Source organism: Cyrtonyx montezumae, unplaced genomic scaffold (assembly GCF_038088225.1).
Source record: "Cyrtonyx montezumae isolate F1298 unplaced genomic scaffold, pur_monq_1.0 scaffold_10, whole genome shotgun sequence".
Lineage (NCBI taxonomy): Eukaryota > Metazoa > Chordata > Aves > Galliformes > Odontophoridae > Cyrtonyx > Cyrtonyx montezumae.
The window spans coordinates 39,196,462-39,217,754 of NW_027071826.1; the positions used below are offsets into that span (position 1 = coordinate 39,196,462).

Genomic DNA, 21,293 nt, shown 5'->3' on the forward strand with positions numbered 1-21,293 from the left:
GAGGAATGAAAATAGCCTATCACACTAAGAGTAAACTTGGGCAAATATTCAGAAGCTCTTCAACAGCAGCAGCCTTTCCCCCTTAAAGAATGACTCAACACAGCCAGCCAGAAAAACAAGTGTGGTTTCTCTTCCCATTTTAGTTAGCAGAGCTGCAAGAACAGAAGTACCTAAACCATTCACAGAGGCACTTTACAAATACCTTTAAATAGGGTTGGCCATTCAGCTAACATAAAATAGGATAACTGGAGAGAAAGAAATATACTTCACCAGAAAAAGAAAGGAACAAAATATAATCAACAGAAGAAAAAAAATGAACAGACAAACCCTATGCTTTCCTCAGGAGCATTATGCAAGAGAATAAAACTCATTATCAACTCATTACAAAAAGATACCATAAGGAGCTTCTGCAAAAGAGTTCTGACAGCCACATATTTTGAGAGTAAGCAGGACTGTTTTGGTTGGCTACTTTTCATGCTATAGAGAACCAATTGCTGTACAAATACAAAATTCTTGTGCTTTCCCTTCTGATCATCACCTCTATATTGATGAATACCCAGCCCCAAGCGAACCACAGAAACAGAGTAAGTTAGAATCAAATTGGATAAAAACCACAAGAAAGCTCTGGCAAAGCTGCTGCACTTAAATCCTCCCACTTCAGACAAGTACAAGAAGCAGATTCAGTTGGCAGTTTGAAGAACAGAGATGTCAGAGAAAAGAAGGAGATGGGGGTAAAAAAAGAAAAATGTTGTATAACCAAACCACAGACAGAAGATGTGGAAAAGAGAAGGCTTTGCTTTACATCTGCAGCATGAGGTGAAGAAAGATACGATCAGCTAGAAGTATACTGTGTATTTGCATGGTGCTTCTAACTTAGCTAGCACTCAGCTCCAGGAAATCTTTATGCTCTGCAAACCTTTGCTAACCATTTTACATGTAAAAGGGCAGCTCTCTTCCCCCCCGGCCAGCTCCGCTGCTCTGGCTTGCCTTGTTCTGATCAGCCAAGGAGGCCTAAGCAAGCCCTCAGCTCTTCTGTAAACACCATTGTACTGCTACCAATGCTGCTACAGGGGAAAACACAGAGCAAATACTTTTCATGTCCTGTAAGCAAGATAAAATGACGGTGCCACTATTCAAGAAGTAAATGCACCTATTATCTCCCCACAAAGTGAATTAAACTTATATAGATATTGAGACAACTCTTTGCTGCCTCTGAAGATGACAAAAGCTAGACAGACTTTCATAAAAAAAAGCTGAGCCCTAACAGGTGTTACCAGAATGGATAACATGGGTGGCTGCTCTGCTCCTAATAGAAAAACAAACCAACACACTATAACGTTTACAAACAGAGACAAAAATAACACAACCAAATCAGCACCATCTTCTATTTGCCTTTTGAAATAATATTCTGTTCATTTTACATCGCCCACATAGAATCACCAAGGCTGAAAAAAGACTTCCAAGGTCATCTAGTCCAACTAGCAGTGATGGCTGGTATCTCCCACAAAACTGCCCCTCGGGACAACATCTAAATGTTTCTTGAACAACTCCAGGGACAGTGACTTCACCACCTCCCTGGGCAGCCCATTCCAGCACCTGAACACACTTTCAGAGAAGTGGTTTCAAACATACAACTTGAATCTCCCTGGGCGCAACCTCTTGTCCTTATTGCTAGTTATGTGGGAGAAGAGGTCAACTCCCACCTCACCACAACCTCTCTACAGGTAATTGAAGAAAGCAATAAGGCCACTCTTGAGCTTCTTCTTCTCCAGAGGAAACAATCCCAGCTCCCTCAGCCACTCCTCATAAGGCTTGTGCTCCAGACTCTCCACAAGCTTCACTGCCCATTTTTCCCATTTGCTAGCAATTTCTCTATTGGCACTTCTAACCACATCAGAAACTGCCAGAGGAGAAAAGCTGTGGCACCTTGGAGAGCCAAGGGCAGACTTCATTCATAACACACTGAGAAGTGTCTGAGAGGCAGACTCAGTGTAATGGATATTTCTGTTGCAAAAAGTAACTGTCAGTATTTGCCACCATGAAGTCCTAAAGCTGACAGTGAGAAAAGCTGAATGAGTGACAGCTGTCTTTGCCCAGCAGTAAAGACAAATCACTATTTCAACAGTTTCTGTGCTGGGAGAAAACAGACATTCTTCAGAGCTATATAATGAGGTATGTTACTTTAGATCAGGCATAGACACTTAGCAGGGCTATAAAGTGATGGTTAAGATGCCTGTGCATCTTCAATCCTCCTGCTACTGTTCCAGGCACTAACTGCATACAGCATCCTATCCCCAGCGATGAAAGCCTTCTATAACATTGTACTTGTATTAACTTGTTTCAAGTTGCAAGGAGAAAGTTGAAGTTCCTAAGTGTAAGTAAGGAGAACAACTTCTGTAGCTTGATATATGGATATTTAAATTTTGTGCAGGATATCCTTCCGCACATTCTGCACAAAGGTGAAACAATGCCATCACAAGGGTCTCCCCCAGGCTTGGTCTTTGGATTTATGAGGCTGATTCCACAGCAGCAGAACAGAGGGCCCCATGACAAATTTCCTGAATGCTTCCTTCTTACCAAGGGAACATGCTTGCTTCTGCTCATGGGAATGTATGCATTGTTTTCCTTAACCCTTGCTAAAGACATTCAGACAGATAATCACAAGCTCTTGTCTGTGATGAGCAAGTAAGATGAGCCTCTTCCCCATTTTTCCCCAGTCTCATGGTCTGCAACCCCATTTCAGTACTACAATAACTTTATGTTAAATTTTCATCAGGGATTTAAGAAAATATCTTCAGCTTCAGGCCAAATCCAGAGCCTGAATTTCACTTCTTCAGGATTCAAAGATACCAATCTCCCCTAGCTTACCTAAAATGGCAGCTGTTAGATGGCAGGCATAGTAAACTTCCTCTCAAAGCAAGCTAGCCACCAGAAGAGTTCAAGTATTACTTATTATCATGCAATCAGAACTGAAACACCAAGGGCTGTGAGAAGAACCATCCCCACAACCTACCTAAGCTATTTTCAGAGATAAGGAATGTGAGATGTGGATGTGGAAAACACACTTTTGGCACAATGCATTTGTGTTTTGCAGATCCCATGCATCTGAACATAAAACAAAGCCCCCAAACCAGACGCCAACCTTATATAACTTTTCTGCAACAGCCGCATTAGTACTCTATCTTCACAATTCCTTCTGAGTAGATTTTCCTTTCCCAGCAACCAGTTTCCACTGAAAGTTTTCCCAAGAGCAAGTCACCCTTGTAAATACTGCTTTGTTTCTGCAGGAGAGTTCCACTAGCAGTTTGTTGTTGGTAACGTCCATGTTACACATTCACTAGTCTGCAACTTTATTTACATCTTTCTTTTTCTGAGAGTAATTATCCTTGTGCAAAGAGATGCATTAATATAGGTTAGGAAGAAACCCTCGTGGCTGTGGGGCTATTTCAGCTGGTGAGAATGAACAGCATTGTGCCAAGTGCTGAATACATCATGGAACAATTTTCCTCTCCAGTTTGCCCCGAAAACTCATACAGAATTACACAGGTATTCTCCCAGAGGCCTTCAGTCCAAACTCCCTCACATCCCCTCTTTCCAAGATTCAATTGTTTTAGAAGACTATAAAATAAAACCTACATCTAATGATTACTATCCTACTATTTATCAACCACAAGGAGAAGCAAGGCAGCAGGATGCCACTGGTTGCAGTCACCAAGCCTCACTCTCTCTTACCGTTGATTATAAAAGGGATGAAGAGCTGTAGGCTACAACTCAGCTCCAGCACAGGAGGTAGGGCCACAGCAAGACAGCCTCCCACTGCCACATGCTCCAACTGCTGGGAAAATACTTAAGATGGCAACAGGGCATTTCAAGTCACTCGCCAGATTGCAGAGGACTCCCCACTCTTGTCTCATCTAATGACCCTACATTTCTCTTCTTGGCAAGAAGCTTGCTTTAAGTCAAGGAGAGATGCACTTATTGCTCTTCCTCCCCTTCTCCGATCTTATATTTCCTCATTTATCAGCTCAAAAATCCAGCTATTAGTGCCATCCAGGTATCAAACAAGGCAGATACTACCTGTGTAAAACCCAGGTCTTCGAATGACCAAATAATTCAGAGCTAGATAATAGTGCTCAAAACTGGGGGTGTAGAGCTGGACTGTGTGTTAGTATGACAACAGCATCATTTCATCCACTCTTAATTCATCACATCTGAGTAAACACTTTACAGATTAATATAAATACTTTCAACAGAAGAATCAAACCAGGAGACAAATTTTTTCAACAAACCCTTGTAGATACAGACATAAAAACATTACTGTCCAACTAGGAATTTTTATCATTTGTTTTCTGTTAACCATGAAAATAAATCACTTTAGAACAATTTCTCTGTTTAACAAAAATATTTTTTTTCCTTCCAGCAGACCAAAATACCTGTGACCATTTGGAAAAAAGTCAAGATCTGGCAACACATTTAGTTCTGTCCCTATTAAAGGGAGAATAACCTATAGAAAATGCCAGCAGCATTTTATCCAAATTACAAATCTTCTTGGTAATGCTGAACCAAACAAACACAAATCCCCCCACAGCTAAGATCTATCAAAGGAAGAGACTATTTAAAATGGTTATTGATGTCTTCTCTGCCAGGTTTAGAGCATCACCTGCCAATGCAAGCAATGGGACAACAAAACTACAGCTGTTTTTGCTTTGTAGAGGTTAACTTGCACTGGTGCAACTCCACGTTCACACCAAAAAGCCACAAGTCAAACAGCAACTCTGCACCAGATGGCAAGGTAGGGAAGGGGGAAAAAAAAGCAACCAAACACAGAAGGCTCCATTCATCCAAATAAACATTTCCCAGATCGCCTGAAACACCAAACATCAAAGAATGAGGGATTATCCAGGTATAAGAGATGTCTTGCCATTTCAACATTTCTAGTGATAGAAAACCCAGCATCTTCATGAGGAATTATATGTTTGCCCTATTTATACTCCTTTGTACTCTCTGTGCAACTGATGACATACAAGTCTGGATGTGCCAGAATTTTTTGTAATTATTTTGGGTGTGAAACAAGCATGACCTTAAGAAAAAGGCATTTGTTATTCCATAACTAAAAAGAGCTTCTGATCATTGTTATCCAGAAAGGAAATAGGTCTTACATACATACACTGAAGGTTATTGGAAGCAAGAGTCTGAGGGCAACAGTTAGAGGGCAGGCTGGGGCCTAATCTCAAGGCATATTCCTTCCTATTCTGCTCATCTTTCTAGTCCTTCATAACTTCAGAGATCTGACTTGTGACAGTCAGAGTTTCTAGCACACAGCAGTCTTAGTTTCTAACACAACACGAGAAATGAGAATCTAAACATCAGTCTTCACATTCTGGATCGATCCACAAAACAGCAAAGCAAAATACAGATACTTCATCACAGGAGCAGCTTCTCACACAAGGAGCAACACACCTTCAGATGTGCTTACATTACTAGGAAGTGCATAGTCCTTCCTAAGGAACCATCCCAGGTCAGAAGGATAAACGGAAGGGGGCAAGGACAGTATTTAGGTATAGCAAACTCATCATTAGCATTGATATAAGTTACAGCCTTCAGGACAGTTTTTTTTTCCTACCTGCATATTAATGCTACTTGCTTCTGAAATCCCAGTAATAAAACCAGCTCAGTATTAAGAAAAAACAATACAGAAACTCTCTTTGAGCTACAGTCCAGAATCAAAGACCACATCCACAGGGTCCACAACAGGATCCAAGCAGGAAGAAGGAACACGCTCCACCAGCATCACACCAGATTGACCCATAGAGGAAAACAAGTTGATTTCTCAGGCTTTCAGTGTGCACTCCGTGTCAGCTGACAAACACAGGGCTTCAGCCAGCTAAAGCATATTACCTGCAGCCCTACCACACGCCTCCTGCCAGCCCCAGCTGGCCCTAGTGCAGGCAATGCCAAGTTTTGCAGAGGCACCTGCCCACCCCACATTTTCAGCCCACCCATGCCTCAGTATGGGAAAGCCCCAAGGCAGATCACACATGTTCAGCCCCAAAAGGGCTGCAAAAGGTTCATCAAGAGCTCTAGGAGGATTACTAATAGGGAGAATTAAAAAAATAAATATAAAAAACCATTACCTCCATTTTCTGGCTGAGGAAAGGAAGCTGCATAGCCAGCAAAATGACTCACCCGGGTCTTCCACCTCCCAAGCCAGGAGGCTACTCATAAAAAAAAAAAAAAAAAAAAAAACACACCACCTCTAAGCTTCTTCAAGAAAACTTTTCAAATAATTCCATCAAGTTGCACTACTTCTTTACAAAGGTAGTGCGACACTAAAAATGTCTTTTTTTTTTTATAAACTATTTTGCTGGGCCTCCTGCTATGATGGCACCAACATTGTGGCCTATAAATAACCTGAAAGTGTTCAGTACTCACCTATCCCTAATTAAACACGATAGATGCTAACTACAGAGATGAAGCACTTTAGGAAAAAGAAGAAAAAAAAAGGACTATCTACAGACTATGGGAATAGAGCCCTCCCTAATACCATGTCAACCCTCTGGTACGTACCCAAATGTCTGACAATTTTGCTGCTATTCTTTAGCTACCCAAAACAAGATCTCACATTGCCTAAATTACAGCTATACACTGAACTCCTGCATACTTCCTTCCCCCAGCTGAACCCACATCTTCTTGCCTTTATTCCTTACATATCCCAAACAAATTCACAGAGGGATCCCTCTAACCTGGCTTTAGGAGCAGAGCCACACTGCAATTGAAAAGAAATTCAGTGGTTTCCACTCAGTTGTGCTTTGAGTTCTTGAGGTTAAAGTAAACCTGAAACTCAAAGTGAAACCATAGTCAGATTGAGAGGGGAAAAAAATGCCTTTGCCAGTATCCCATTATGGGATGAGATGTTTCTCTGTAATTCAGAGACCACCACAGTCCTTTTAGAGCTCGTGGCATGTTAGAAGGAAGACTAATTCATGTCTATACAAATAGAAATACAATTCCCTGTAAAACAGGGTATGAAAATGGTATCCACACAGAACAAGACAGCTTAATGAGAGCTAAAGAGATCAAAATTACGTATACTTACATATAAACCCCACAAACTCAAGCTATTACAACCTAAAAAAAAAAAAAAAAACCAAAACTGATTTAATAGTAAAATAGTACTCCAGGGAGCTCAGACCCTAAAGCTCCCCATCAGTTTTGGCCTATTTTCTTCTGATTGTCTACAAGCCATGTCTACTCTACTGATTACCAGAATGTCTTTTAATGAGCACAGCTACACTTGAACAAGCCCCAGCACAAAAACATTCTACACTAGAAAAAAGGACGACACACACACAAATAGTTATTTCCTTCCACTGTTTGGAATAGCATTTAGCAGATGCACCAGTAAGGGCACCCCTCCTGGAGCAAAGCAAGCCAAGAATGTATCACTCAAATGACAACAATATGAGTAAGCTATTGGACTTTTTGCTGTATAAAAGGCTTTAAGATTGAAATGACAAATGTGTTTTCAAACACACGAACTGAACTTTTTGCAGCTTCAACCTGTTTCCAATAACTCCCCAGTAGCATCTGCTACAAAACTCAGGAAATACTTGTGTTAACTCTTTCAAAACACGTTACAAAGTACATTGAGCAGTCCACAAAGATCAGAGGAGTTTTGCTTAGCATATGGAGAAGCTGTGTGGGGAAAAAAAAATTAAAAATGTAGCTACTCAACAAATAAACTGTTCACTTTCAGTAGTTACATGAGCAGCAGAACTAAAACACTCCCTCTGGGTTCCACATGTGCAAGAGGGGATAACTCTCCCCAGAGCCCTTCTTCCAGCACAAGGTCTTGAAATGTTTTCACAAAGCTCAGAGAAACTTTATCCTTCCTGGCTTTTCCTTCCTTGGTCAAGAGCAGTGAAATTCACTAATTCTTGACATTATAAAGGAGAACAGATAAAGGAGAACCACAGAAATGCTTTTAGACACCAAGATGAATGCCACGTGTTTTAAAAAGATGGAACATGGAGGAAGAATGCAGATTCAGAAGCAAAAAGTGGTATCAACCTGAGCATAATGACATGGTTACTTATCTAGAAACATTAATCAGAAAGCAGGCAGTATACACCTCTTCAAGACCAAAAAGATTTCAGCAACTGCAATGACTTTAGGAGCTACTTACAGGTAGAAGGACAACCTGTCACCTTTGTGTTTTACCACACATCATATATTTTCCTTCTTTTTTTTCCCCTCTTGTTTTCACATTTCCTATTGTTATTATTAAAAACAGAAATACACTCCCTACTTTTAACCCTAGGGCTACAAAACATGGCAGTTAAGCAGCCCGATTCACACTGCAGCCCAGCCTCAGCCACCTCCAGTATCACAGGGTGTTTGCTAAAGCCTTCAACACTATCTTCCATCCTCTGAGATACACTTGCTCTACCTCACAGAGCAAGAACAGGTTGTTATGCCCTACTGAATAAGCTCTGGAGCCCAGCACATACTTAATGTATATTTATGCATGAATTCACACCAGCAGAAACAGTGAGGACAAAAGGCCATACATTATGGGAGAGGGAAGAAAAAAAAAACCTACAGCAGCCTGGAAAAGTTATGTAAGAAAACTGAACACATTGAGATAGTTTAAAAGATACACTTATTTTCTTGCTACTTCCAAGCTTCCGTGATGTATTCAAGTCTCAGACCTCCATTCCTTCTGTAAGGAATGGAAGCTACCTACATTAAGTTCTCACTTAAAATGAGAAATATCACACCTGTTCTGTGTCTGTCACTGCTAGAGATCCAAGGAATTAAAGTTCTTCCAAAAGGAAGTGAGGGGTCAGTAGATGTTACCTGTGTTCCAGCTGAGCTTTGAAAGAGAATCTTGGAAGTCTTATCAGATTCTGAGCTGATATCAGACAGTCCATAAATATACTGCAAGAAAATAATTACAGATAAAATTATCTAAGTATCTAAACAGATAATTTTAAAAGCTGAAGACAAACGCAGTATGTAACTGAATTGTCACCTGAAGTCTGCTGTAAAACTACCAAAAGGAAACTGTGCTGCTAAAGTGACACAGAAAATAACAGCCCTACATGGGACTGTCTGCTTGAACATCCCTGCCCATCTCCTGCACTGCAAACAAGCAGGTACCATTGGTGTAGGTCCAAGTGCAATTTGGCAGCAAATGGACAGATTCTGACAGATTCAGGACAGCCCCATCAGAGACAACTACAGTATAGGGTACCTTCAGAAAAGCTTCTTCTGAGTTACACCAAAAAGCAGCTAGTTTTGAAGCTAAGTTCAAGTGTGTTCCTCCCTTCAGGATGTTATAAAAGCCTATGGCACTAAAAACTTAGCAAGAATGCTGCACACTGACTATGAAGCATGTTTAATGAGGGTACACTGCCTTTGGTTACAGCAAAGTTCTCATGTACATGGGATGCTGTCTTCTTTTCCTTGTGTTCTGGAACACAAAAGATTCATATTTACTTTTTTTTACCCCAGTTTGATGGCACTTTTAAGTGGACGAATCTTCCACACATTACAGCTAAAAGAAACACTACAGACCACAGGAATGTCTGAGTACCCTGCACCCTATGTGACAAGTCAATAAATCATAATCATCTCTCCTGACTGTCAAATAAACAAATAGCATTAATAGAAGAAACTGAATCTAAACAGCAAAAAGAGAACACAAGTGCTTTTACATCACAGTTCTCTACTTAGCAATTCAGAAGCAGCTTAGATTTGGTTCGCTACCATATAGATCTTACCCTGAAACCTCACATCCTTCACGTGGCTGTAAAATAGCTGGCATAACTTACTGCACATATTTTCAACTATAGGTCATTTTTGTTGCCAGAGTGCTAACTCAGTTCTTCCTAGGGGTCAAAGAGCAGGACTTAACATTAGGAAGCACCTAGCTGAGAGTAAAGATAGGCAGTTTGTCAGGTCTTGTCTCTGCTGGTCCATCTACAATGTTAGGGACTGCTTCACAGTTGGACGGGACTGTGGCTTCTGTTTTAGAAGAAAAACAGCACAGCCTACACATCAGCTTCTGTATCTAAGGCATGCTGCCTCACTGTGAAATAGGAGGCATGGATACGTACATGTACATACAGCATCAAACTAAATACATAAACAGCTCTCAGACATGGATCCAGGTAGCTGAGAGCTCTGCATAACTGAAACCTTCAGTAGCACAGAATTGCAGCATCACCTATAAATATGCTCAGCACTTATTGCTGACAAACAAGAAGTCCCTCTGCTCAAGACAGCCCACTTGCATGAACAAATCATCATATGACCGGGAAAGGCAGAGAAAAATAACCACGTTTTAGGCTGTGCTTCACAGCATAGGCAGTCAGGAGCAATGTCGGTCACTGCTAGCATGACCCATGGCCGTGTCTGACGTCCCACAGAGGTGACAGGGGACGGGTTTGACAGCTGAAGGAACAAAACAGTGAGGTTTGTCCACGCGGCCGTGAGCGGGCCGGGGGCAGGGAGGCTCCCGGCGCCTTTCAGGGGAACGCGAGTGGCATCACCGCAGGGCGAGGAAAGAAAGGGATGGGGCTGCACCGCGCTGCTTTAAGCAGACTGCCCGCTCCTTGAGGCTTTTGTCTCCACTCGCAGCAGCTACGAGTTAATTCGATCTGTTTAGCGGAGGGAAAAAGCCTCCTTCCCTTCACCCTCGGTTTCAGAATTATTGTGTCTCCTGGGGGGAAGGGTTAGGCGGACACATTTGGTTTGGAAATGACTCACTCGGCGGCACTGTGGAACCAGAGGGTCTATTTTTAATATTTTCAAATGGAAAACTATGCCGGCGCTTTGCCGCGGATGGGCGAGGGCTCAACCCCCGTGCCTTCCGCGGGCCGCCCCGGGCACATCCCCGCGGCCGCAGCTCCCGCACCAGCCCCACTCCCGGCCGGCGCAGCCCCCTCCCCGGCTCTCCCCTCGCACTCACCACCGCCGCTCTGCGGGGAGGGCGGCAGCGAACGCCGCCGCGCTGCGCCCGCCGCTCCGCTCCTCTCCCTCCGCCGCCCCTCCGCGGGCTGAAGGACGCGCTGCCTCCGGCCGCGATCTGGCGAAATTTGCCACCACCCGGCCAGGATTCCACACTTCCTGGCTCTCGGCCAGCCCTTATTTTTTACGATCTGCCTTTCGCTGGCTCCTCCCAGCGCAGACAAAGGCGGCCGGGCCGAGCTAACCCGGGGCTGCGGGCGCCGCTCCCCCCGGGAACCAACGCCGCCTCGGTTCGGTGGGTCAGAATGAGTAAACCCCTCCGACCGACAGAGAAAGGGAAACGAAGGGATGCGATAGAAGGGCTCGGAGACCTTTGACCCCGACGGGCCGAGGATGCTGCGGCTGCGACCGGCCCCAGCCCGGCTGTCACCAGCCCGAGTCGGTGTGCGGAGCCCTCTTTGGCACCGCGTTACACGGACTGCTCCTCGCGGCCATAAACGCGCGGCGCGGGTTCCACGTTCACCTTACGGTTCAAGGACGCTCCGGCAGCCGCAGCCCCGTGCGGTGTTCAGCTGTCACTTTCTGCTGCAAGTATCGGACAGGATGCTGCTGAAACCTTCAAGAGATTAAAAAGCCACAATTAGTTGTAATCAGTCACATCACATGTATGAGTACTATCATGCAGTCACGCCAACGTGTGGAGAGCTACTTGAAGCTCCACTGAAGGAGCTGAGATATCAGAGCATGGGAAGGAGACATCTACATCAGTAAAACAAAGCCATTTGCTCTGTGTGCTTAAGAGAATTCTACAAGTTCATTAGCACACAGGACTGCTGGTGCCCGGTAACCCAAAGCACCGGTTCTTAAGAGAAATTGTAACCATACAACCGAGTCGAGTCTGGTCATAACATCAGTAAAGCTACTGCTGCCCTGCAAGTGCTGTGTTGAATCCTCTGACACTGAGCTGTGCTGGAGTTGGCCCTAGCAAGCTCAGAGGACATCACTTGCTGCATGTGGCTCTGTTTCTTCTTTTCCAAATCTAGATGTATAAAACAACGCCTCTCCAAGCCTACTAATCATTGAAAGCACACATTGTCACTCACTCTGCATCTGCTTTTCAAGCTAACACTTGCTCAGGGACAATGCTGCAGAAGCAGGGTTGGAGCAGTGGTCTCCAACCTATGGTTCACAATCTAGTCAGGAAATTAAAGATGCTATGAAACCAGGAAAGCAAGGCTGCAGTTTATCATGCTTGAAACATTCTTCACAAGGCAGCAAAAGATTCCAAGAAGGCTATACATAAAGCAAATAGTGACCTGTTGTACCTGGTCAGTGCTGTGCTCTGAGAGAAACATGACAAGAAAAAAAAAACAGGGAAATTTTGGGTGGAGTAAGTATTCAGGTCAAATCACTACAGACCACAGAGAGGATCTCAGCTTTTAACACTACATGAACATAACAAATTCCACATTCAGTATAAAACAAACAAATCAACAACAACAAAAGCACAGGAGCCATTATCTTTTCTCAGATTTAAGCTCATGTGGTTATTAATCAAAACCTGAGAATGAGTCAGGTGTGAGACAGACACCCAAACGTGTAGAGGTCCATAATCTGAGCTTTAGGAGAGGAAAGCTGCTCACCAGACCTGTGGTTCTCAAATTCAAGACATTTCCCACAACACAGACTTCCTACATCCATCTCACTTCATGGCTGGATGACTTAGGGGAGAAGATGGAGGAAGGAGTTGAAGAGATTTGCTACCACTGTATTGGGAAGAAAGTGGGTCCCTCTGTAACTGCATCTTTAGGAAAGAGCTTTGTGGAAAGGAGAGCATCCTTGTTATTGACAGTGAAGGCCTCAGTTATCTTACACGGGAGAGTAGGTACAGGGAAGACCGAATACATAGCAAGGACTGAAAAGAAAGACAAAATAGAAACATCAGACCACAAGAGGAAGATGAAAGTCTTCCAGTGGAATTTCATCTTACCTAACTCTGGTTATACAAGAGCATACAAAACCTCTCCTAATCAACATACTTTGTGCTTCTTTGGTGGGGAGTGAGGCATGTTCAGAGCTAATTCATCTCACCTGGGTCAGACAGCTGTGTTACATTAGGAGAAATTACCCTCTGGAGATGTCTGTATGCCTCAGCTCATTACAAAACACTGCCCTAAACAACACACCTAACATCTACAGCTAGGTAAATTCTACCCTGAAGCTTACCCGAGTATGACAGCATAGCAGTTAGAAATATCTAACAAGAAGGCTTATCTGTTAGACTGATAAATGAGGAAAATGCCCTTCAGCAGCTCCATTTTTACTTTTAGCTTTAGTGAGATCACCAAGAAGGAAAGAACGTGGGAAGCACAGGACTTTCTTTAGAAACCAGACAAGTGATAATTTACAAGTGTCTGTTTTCAGCAACGCAGCCAACAAGCGCTATAGACCACTGTTAGCTTTGCGTGCAAGAAATTGTCTTTGGCCTTGTTCAACTCAAGCAGCGTTGTCTTAAAGAACTGAGAAGCAAGCACATTGGCATCATCAAAGATGCTGCTACAAATGCTTATATTTAACAGATACATAATAACTACCACTTTAATTTTGTTTCTGACACTCTGCTTTGACACCACACATCCTCTCTGCAGCACTTGACAGCAAGACAGCTTTGAGCACATACACGTCCTGCTCTCACATAGCCTGCTGCTCACTAAGAGCCAAACCACAAAAGTTGTGACTAACAAATGTGACCTTTAATTGGCTTGCCTTATAATGTACTTGATGATGGGAAGAATCCATGGCATATAGCCTTTGCTTTGTATGTGTGATCTGACAGGTCGTCAGCATCATATGCTTCTCAGAAATGAGTTCTGAGAAAAAACAACCCTAAAAACATAGTGTGGTCTAGCAGAGCAATGAAGAGAACCACAACATCTGAACAGCACTCCTAATTCTAGCACTAATTTTCAAAGGGCTGAGGACTGCAGCTGAACCATGTTAAGCAGTCACCATCTTTCAGTTTGTTCTTATTCTGTCCAAAGATCTCTCTCCCTTTCCATCTGCTGGGATAGCACAGATTTGCTGGTTGTCAAACGAGCAAAAGAAAGAGAGCGCACACAATCAAGGAGTAAAAAAGTAAAATAAGAAACTGACTTTGGTTTAAGTGGATGGCCTTAATAGAAAAGGGTTAGGGAGTAGCTACACTTGAGGTTAACTAAGAGCGTGGGGCAGATGGCTGGGAATAAGCTGTGAATAAGCTGTGAACTGTAACCTGCTATCCTAGCTCAGACACTGCAGAAGTTGCTCAGCAATTTCTTTCAGCTTTCTTGTCAGGCTGTAAAGAGAGAACTCCGAGTATTCGAGCTGCTACAAAGCTTAAACAATTCCTGCAAAGATTTTTTTTTTTTTTTGCATTTATGTGAACATTCACATTATGATTTCAGGCTTGAGAAGGGAAAGGGAGGGAAACGTCTCCAAGCTGTGGGGTTGAGAGAACTTCTTCATTAGTTTTACAAATCAAAGCTCTGGCACAAACAAGGTTCAGGAAACCATGCAATTCCGCAGGGGAAAAAAATAAAAATAAAGGGGATATTTTAAATTCAGAGGGAAATAATTCAAATCAAAGCTATTCATTCAGAAGGAGGATTCTCAGAAGCTGTAATGCTGAAGGCAACTAAAAAATCAGGACAACAGTCAGTAAATTACATATGTCTGTAAGATGAAATGATGGGCAGACTGGCAGGAACAAATACAATCAGAGAGTATATACTTCCTAAGCAGGAATTATAACAAGGACCTCAGTCAGTGGTAATGTAGCACAACCTCACACAGGGATAGGAAGCAGAGCATACAACTGTTTGCCTTTAACCACTTCTAGATCACCCGAGAAAGGCAGCGGTCACAATTTGGTAATAAAGAATGAATAGCTTACCCCCTCTCCAAGGATCAGGACTCACAAAAGCTCCTAAAGGAGGCAATCTCCAAGTTGAAATGCTTCCCTTTTGGCTGCCAGACCTTAAATGAGGTTAGGGAGAGGTGGACCCTGAGCAGCACAGGTGGACCCTTCCAATCACACTAGTGAATTATTTGCACCTGTGCTTCCAAGGCTGGCTACGCCCCTTCACCAGGTGCTCCATCACTGGTTCAGGCCATGGCCTAACGGTTCCTGTATACCCCAACAGAATGGTGTGTTCTGGCCTGAAAACACTCTTCAGAAAGACATCAGCAAATGTAAAGGAATTCACTTTAAAAAAAGTATATGTTGTATGCACTGACTTAGAGACACTGTCATATGAACTGAAAGAGCTGAGTACAGCTTGTGCTGTGTGTGAGGTACAAGGTGCGAAGCTGCAAAAATTAGAATCGGGATAAGGCAACACGAGAGTGGAATAACTGAGGTTTGCAAAAGTGAGAGCACGATCCTTGTGAAGGAGAAAACAGGATGAAATGAGCTGGAAAAGATTAGGATGAGAACTATTACTGTGATTTGGCAATAAGATCCATTACCTGCTAGAGAAGTTGCTCAGGAGCACTTCTTTGTGGTATTTTAAGTTAGCCCAATGCTATTGTTTATGCCTTGGCTTACCAAGCACAGTGGGCTAGTTGATCTTTTACAGTGGAATTTTCCATCTCCAATTTCTGTGTTTCTAACGCTTGTGTTTCTCCAGCATTGAGTGCTGTTTGTCACGTCAGTGGCAAACCACTGAGGAGAAGACAAACAAACTCTCTCCCTCCGGGAGAGAAGATCTAAATGAAGAAAAGAACTGAAGTATGTTTGTGTGTGATGCTTTACAGTCCCAAATCATTGCCAGGCAAAAGCAACAGCAACCAGCCTTCTTTAGTCAAGCAAAAGCAGTGACAACCAGCCTTCTTTACACAGACCTCTGCTAGGAACCATAATACAGATTTCCAAAGGGGGTAAGAAAGCACAATAAACCCTTCCTCCCATTATCTTGCTTTAATTTTTCTCATCCCACTCTTGACTTCGTCTCTCTAGCATCTCTATCTGCTCTATCTCCCTCCTGGCTTTCATCCCCAAGGTCAGTAAACGGAATGTTGAAATTAATTACTTAGAATCCTAAACATCCATCTGAAACCCTCTCCAAGCTAGTTTCTATACACTAGACCTCAGAGTGGTATGCCACATTTTCTAAATACCTTTTGGTCAATCCTCAGTTCATTTCCCATCATCTTTGACATGCCATCCATTTTTGAAACACAAGGCTGTTTTCTTGCAAAATCCTTTTGTCCTTTGTGTTCTTCTACCTCCTTTTTGCCTTGTCATTCTATCTTCTTGAGGGAGGGTTTTTTGTTTTGGTCACTCATCTTCTTCATCTTGTCCCCAGATAATTTAAAACACACACAAGAAATAAATTACCAATGCCTGTTTATATTCTCTACTCCAGTCTTAGCTCTTCTTTTTTTTTCCATTTTATAGTGTAATATATGTAAGATATGGCTCTTCTTCTTTAACTCAGACCTTTCTTTCTCTTGGTCCTCATATTCAGTCAATGCTTTAACTTTCCAGATACTCTGAGTGGCTTCTTCCAAATAGTTTCCTTACTTATCCACAGAACAATACATCTTAGCCTGACTTGTCACCTCATGTCAAAATTACTGTGATACTTCTTCCTCCAGCTTTAAAAAATGCTACAGGTCTTCCCTCATAGCCACACAGAACATGGCTACAAATATCAGTGCCTCAGCTTCTCACTTCATTTACAATCTGTGGGCTGTGCCAGTATACAGGTCACTGCAGTGGTAATTTTGGCAAGGTGACCAATGGCTCAGCTACCAGCTGCGAAGAAGTCTGATATTTAAGGTATCAGCTGTCTGCTGGCAACAACTTTAGGTTACGTTCTCTATCAAAGCTGCACACCCAAAAAAGCAGGCACGTGGGATAAGGCATGTGGTATAAGGGATTTTTCTTACAGCAAAACAAGTGAATCAGTAGGTGTTAGATGACTCTTCTTGGTAAATGGATGTCAAACTGCAGAGTTCTAGTTACAAGAGGCTTCTAAGATGTCTTTCTCTATTCAACACATCTTGCTGTGATTCATCCCTTGGTTTTTCATTTGCTTTTTTTTTTTTTTTTACTTCCCACATCTTACTTGCTGGCCACGTTACATTCTAAGGGTACAAAATGGCTGAGACAGAAGCATTCTGATGTGGTGAAAGCCACTACTGTGGGGAGAACTCAGTGAGAAACACAGGTTTTCTTCTTCCAATGTCTCAACCTATTCAACATGGTTTTATGTAGTCCTTGGAGCCAGCTGAATTTGACGATCTGTGTAGGCACAGCAGGACACATTCACCTCCTGAGCTGACTGGCACAAAAAATGGTTTAGTCAGAGGCCAAGGAGAAATCATGAGTTGCACTAGCAATGGCTCAGAGTGGAAAAGAAGTGATAATATTGTAAGCTTGAACTAGAGAAGGCTGAGAAGGTTTGGTGCCCAGAGAGGGATTTGAAAGATACGCTGAGTAAGATGCAAATACTCAGAATATGCATGGATTGTGAAAGCTAAATGGATAGTAAAGTGAAGGGCAGCTCCAAGGATTATTTCTCCATTTATCAGATACATCAGATACCCTTCATCCTAAATTATGTATTGTTATGAGATAAATCTATGGGGCACAAATGTGCCGTAAACTATGCTAGTGTAGCTGAGATAGACAGTATTTGTAAGGAAAAGATATAAGATGATTAAAGTGCTATATTGCCTAAATAAAGGTGTGGTCTGTATGTGATCACATTTTATGAGCAAGAAGGGCCTGTGCGCTTACAGAAGTCAGCTCACGATGGCCAGTATAAATGTATTTAACTAAAGAACCCTGTATGTATGTATTCACATTGCTTATGAGCAATGCTGTGAAGAGGCCAAATGGCTGTGTGTGCAGACATGCTTTGCCATGGAGAGCTTACATGGGTGTTTGAATATCAGCTGTGGAATCTGTCTAGGATTGTATATTTTGTGGATGAGAGTCATATCCAAATGTGCCAGTATGAAGCAGGGGAATGTGGTTTGTCCCATCTCCAATTCTCAGAATTTTTCTCGGTCTCTCAGGTTCTTGATTTATTTTCAAAAACTCTCCACAGAGACTGTTCTTTATGTGAAACTTACTCTTGTGCCAGGCAAGACTGGAATTTCAGTCATTCATATAGGAAACCCAAGTTTTTTTTGTGTGTATGCTGCTAACTCACTAGAGCAGATACAAGGCCAGCACTCAGGCTTTACTACCTGAAAAAATTCAACACAATAGCCTCCCTCCCTTCCCCATCATTTTCACACTTGCTGAAACGTGAAATCAAAATGGCAAAAACATGCCAATTAGTAATTCTGGATTATCACTCAACAATGCCAAGTATATCATGCCCTGAGCATGCCTTTTCTCACACCCTCTCTCTGCAAAAGAAGGATCATCTGGCAAAGACACGGCTAAGAAAAGGCACAGTCCTGAACTGTGGAACTAATACCTTTAATCAGACATGAATAAAGCTATACTACATTACATCACAGGCCAGAAGATCTATCAGGTGGGACGCATACGCAGAGGGCAACAAACTGTGATGCTCACCTGCAGCTGGGGAAGGTGCCTTATGAAGGGACACTGTGTTAGACTGAATCTAATACATTGGGGTTCATCAGCATGGAAGAGACGATGCTCAAATCTAAACAGAGGATTTTTGAAGCAAAGGGCAAAAGCAAATGCATTTGCATGTTTGTTATCAGACAGATCCATTTTCGCTGTGAATGACCAACCTGCTCATAAACTACATTTACTAAAGACAGACATTTGGTTAGTCTAATTTTGCTGTTATTACAAGAAACTGAAAATTGGCAACCTGAGAGCATAAATCTCAACTCAGGCAGGCTAGTGGGTACCTCAATTAGCTTGTGTTTAGTTAGTAGGCAACATAACAAATTAATGACCAGAATGGGTCTCCACCACTATTTTTACCTGTATTAGATAGTTAAAACTAGCAAGGAATGTTCTTTGCTCTTCAATCACTCCTTCTTCACAATGGCTAACATATCCGAATTAATTCCCACATCTATATTGTCCAAATTATGTGAAGGACAGATATCTTGCTGAGGAAAATTCCATGGTACAATGATGGCACTAGTCCCGGGAGGAGGTATAGGGAAATAACTGGGTTTACAAGAGTCAAAGTGTTGTCACTGAATATGTACTCACAGCCTGAACTGCAAAGCCAATGAAACTGATTCAAACTAACTGGTTTGAAAAAAAAAAAAGGTTTTCCTCTGTAATAAATACAGAAGGTTAAGCAGTGAATTCTTCTGTCACCCTCATTACCCCTGAAGGAAACATTTTGCTGACAGCAAGGCATTTTTTTCATCTGATGAAAGTTCCAAGTGTACCTCAGTGCTCAGGGGAATGAAAGTCTGTGCACAGGATACAGATTGCATGCATGTACCAACTTGTATTAGCCTGTCAACAGGGAAGAGAGGGCAGAAGGAACCACAATTAGCAGCTGACCCTAGGAAGATGTGGACGTTCCTAGCTGCAATGCATTTCTAGCACTACAGTGAGCTTCCAGTGTTTACTGTACACATATGGAATGGTATGCAAGGCAGTGGGCCATCTGAATAAATAAACAGAAAAAGTCAGGGTCCAAGTTGGACTGAACAATAGACTGGGGAGAATGCGAGTCTCCTCTCTAACTGGACTTCCCTCCAGGAAACCTAACTTGTAATAAAATCCTCCTGTATCCTGTGCCCTAGTCTGGGGTTGTTGACTCAGTTCCAGCTAATCATGTAGATCATATTTGCAGGAGGAGATGAATATATGCTGCTGGACACAACTAAGAAAGTATTCTGGAAGAAATCTCCCTGCCCTAGATGAGAAGAGTCTTGGCCTTAGCGTTTGGGAGAGATTCCTCTTTCCATCAAGCCCCCACAGATCTGACTGCTTCTATAGTCAAGTCATGTAAGACACCAAAAAATTCAAAACTTTTCTCCTGTCCTTTTATCTCGAGAAATGAAAGAGCTGCCCCAAAACAGGGAAACTCATGACTACAGGGGAAGGAGAATTTTAGAATCTGAGGCTCCTGCTTCAAGACGCATGGGTTTGAACTGCATAGCATTTGAGGCATATCTACTTGGATTAGAAGTCTGTTTGGTTCTGAAAATGAAGCTTCTCTTGGACATCTGAAAATCTAAGACATTCATTTTCAAGCTACAGATTTAAGTAAGATGACCAAGAGAACAGAGAGATGCAGCACAGGAAGTTTGTAACTCAGAATCAATACCTCAGCACAAACCTGGGCCAGAAGAAAAGCAGTACTCAAAATTTATGCTACGAATGGACCAACCAGTTCTCTGGGAAAAAAAAAAAAAATGAAGGGAGTAAGAAGTCTCTGTAACATATTCTGTACTACTGTTGCTTTGCAATTACGTACTTGACATAAAGCCACAAAAATGATATTATTTTAGAAAAAAAAAATTACATTTCCAGTCATTTTCACTGCAATACTGATAATACTAACCGACTTTCTGTAGTCAGAAGTCATGGAGCACTCCACTGAATACTCATATATCTTATGGATGGGTAGTGGTTCACAGCTCACAAATCGATTTGCCACAGTTTTGGAGCATGTGATGGCAATCCTGAAAATCAAGATAGGATCTCTGTGTACTTCAGTGTTTTATATGTCACTTCAAACAGAGTAAATAAGCATATTTATAGCTGAAACTGATTAGGTCAGTTGTCTTTTCAGAACTAAAGGAGAGGGCAAAAGAAAAAAAATAGGAGACATTTTCACCTCTTTTCACAGGAACTGGACACAGACCATTCCTATTTTTACACTTCCTGTTCCAGCAAAAGAAGAGGGCTTTAAAATTATTATTATTATTTTTTAACAACAGACATTTCTTCCCTAGTTGAATAAAATTTAAATAAATGGTGATACTAAAAGAATTATGCTTCCTGTTTCCTCCTGCTTAATGAGGAAAAAAAAAGTCTAGAATGGACTTCTGAAGATGCACTGCATTTTTCTGTAACTAATTGACACCCTATTTTCTCTACGTACTGTCTAAAGTTTACCTATTAATTTAAGTCCTTAGATTAACCAGTATCTCAAATATATTCTTTGTTTTCAGAAAAACAGATGGGAAAAATGTCAAGGATGTTATGAGTACTCTTTTTGCTTACTACACAATTTTTCTCTATTTCTTCCTTGCCTGTTTACTGAGTCAGAGCGTTTCCACACTATATTTCCCAATGAAATGTAGAAGAGTATTCCAAAACATCGTGTCGATTCTTACTATAAAACACATCAAAATGTAGTTCCAGTTCT

General features: G+C 42.1%; 2 protein-coding genes across 3 annotated transcripts in view; both read right to left on the reverse strand.

Moving 5' to 3' along the window:
- Positions 1 to 11,574, reverse strand: part of PRR5L (proline rich 5 like) — a 41,599-nt gene extending 30,025 nt beyond the window's left edge. Inside the window, exon 1 of one of the 2 annotated variants that reach the window (XM_065754975.1) lies at positions 11,498 to 11,574. The gene's annotated coding sequence lies outside the window, so the exon portion shown is untranslated. Of the gene's footprint in view, positions 1 to 10,975; positions 11,098 to 11,497 lie in introns of those variants that run through there. The other variant, XM_065754974.1, reaches the window with a different exon arrangement.
- LDLRAD3 (low density lipoprotein receptor class A domain containing 3) overlaps positions 1 to 21,293 on the reverse strand; it is a 282,869-nt gene that overhangs the window by 103,501 nt on the left and 158,075 nt on the right. The window lies entirely within an intron of this gene.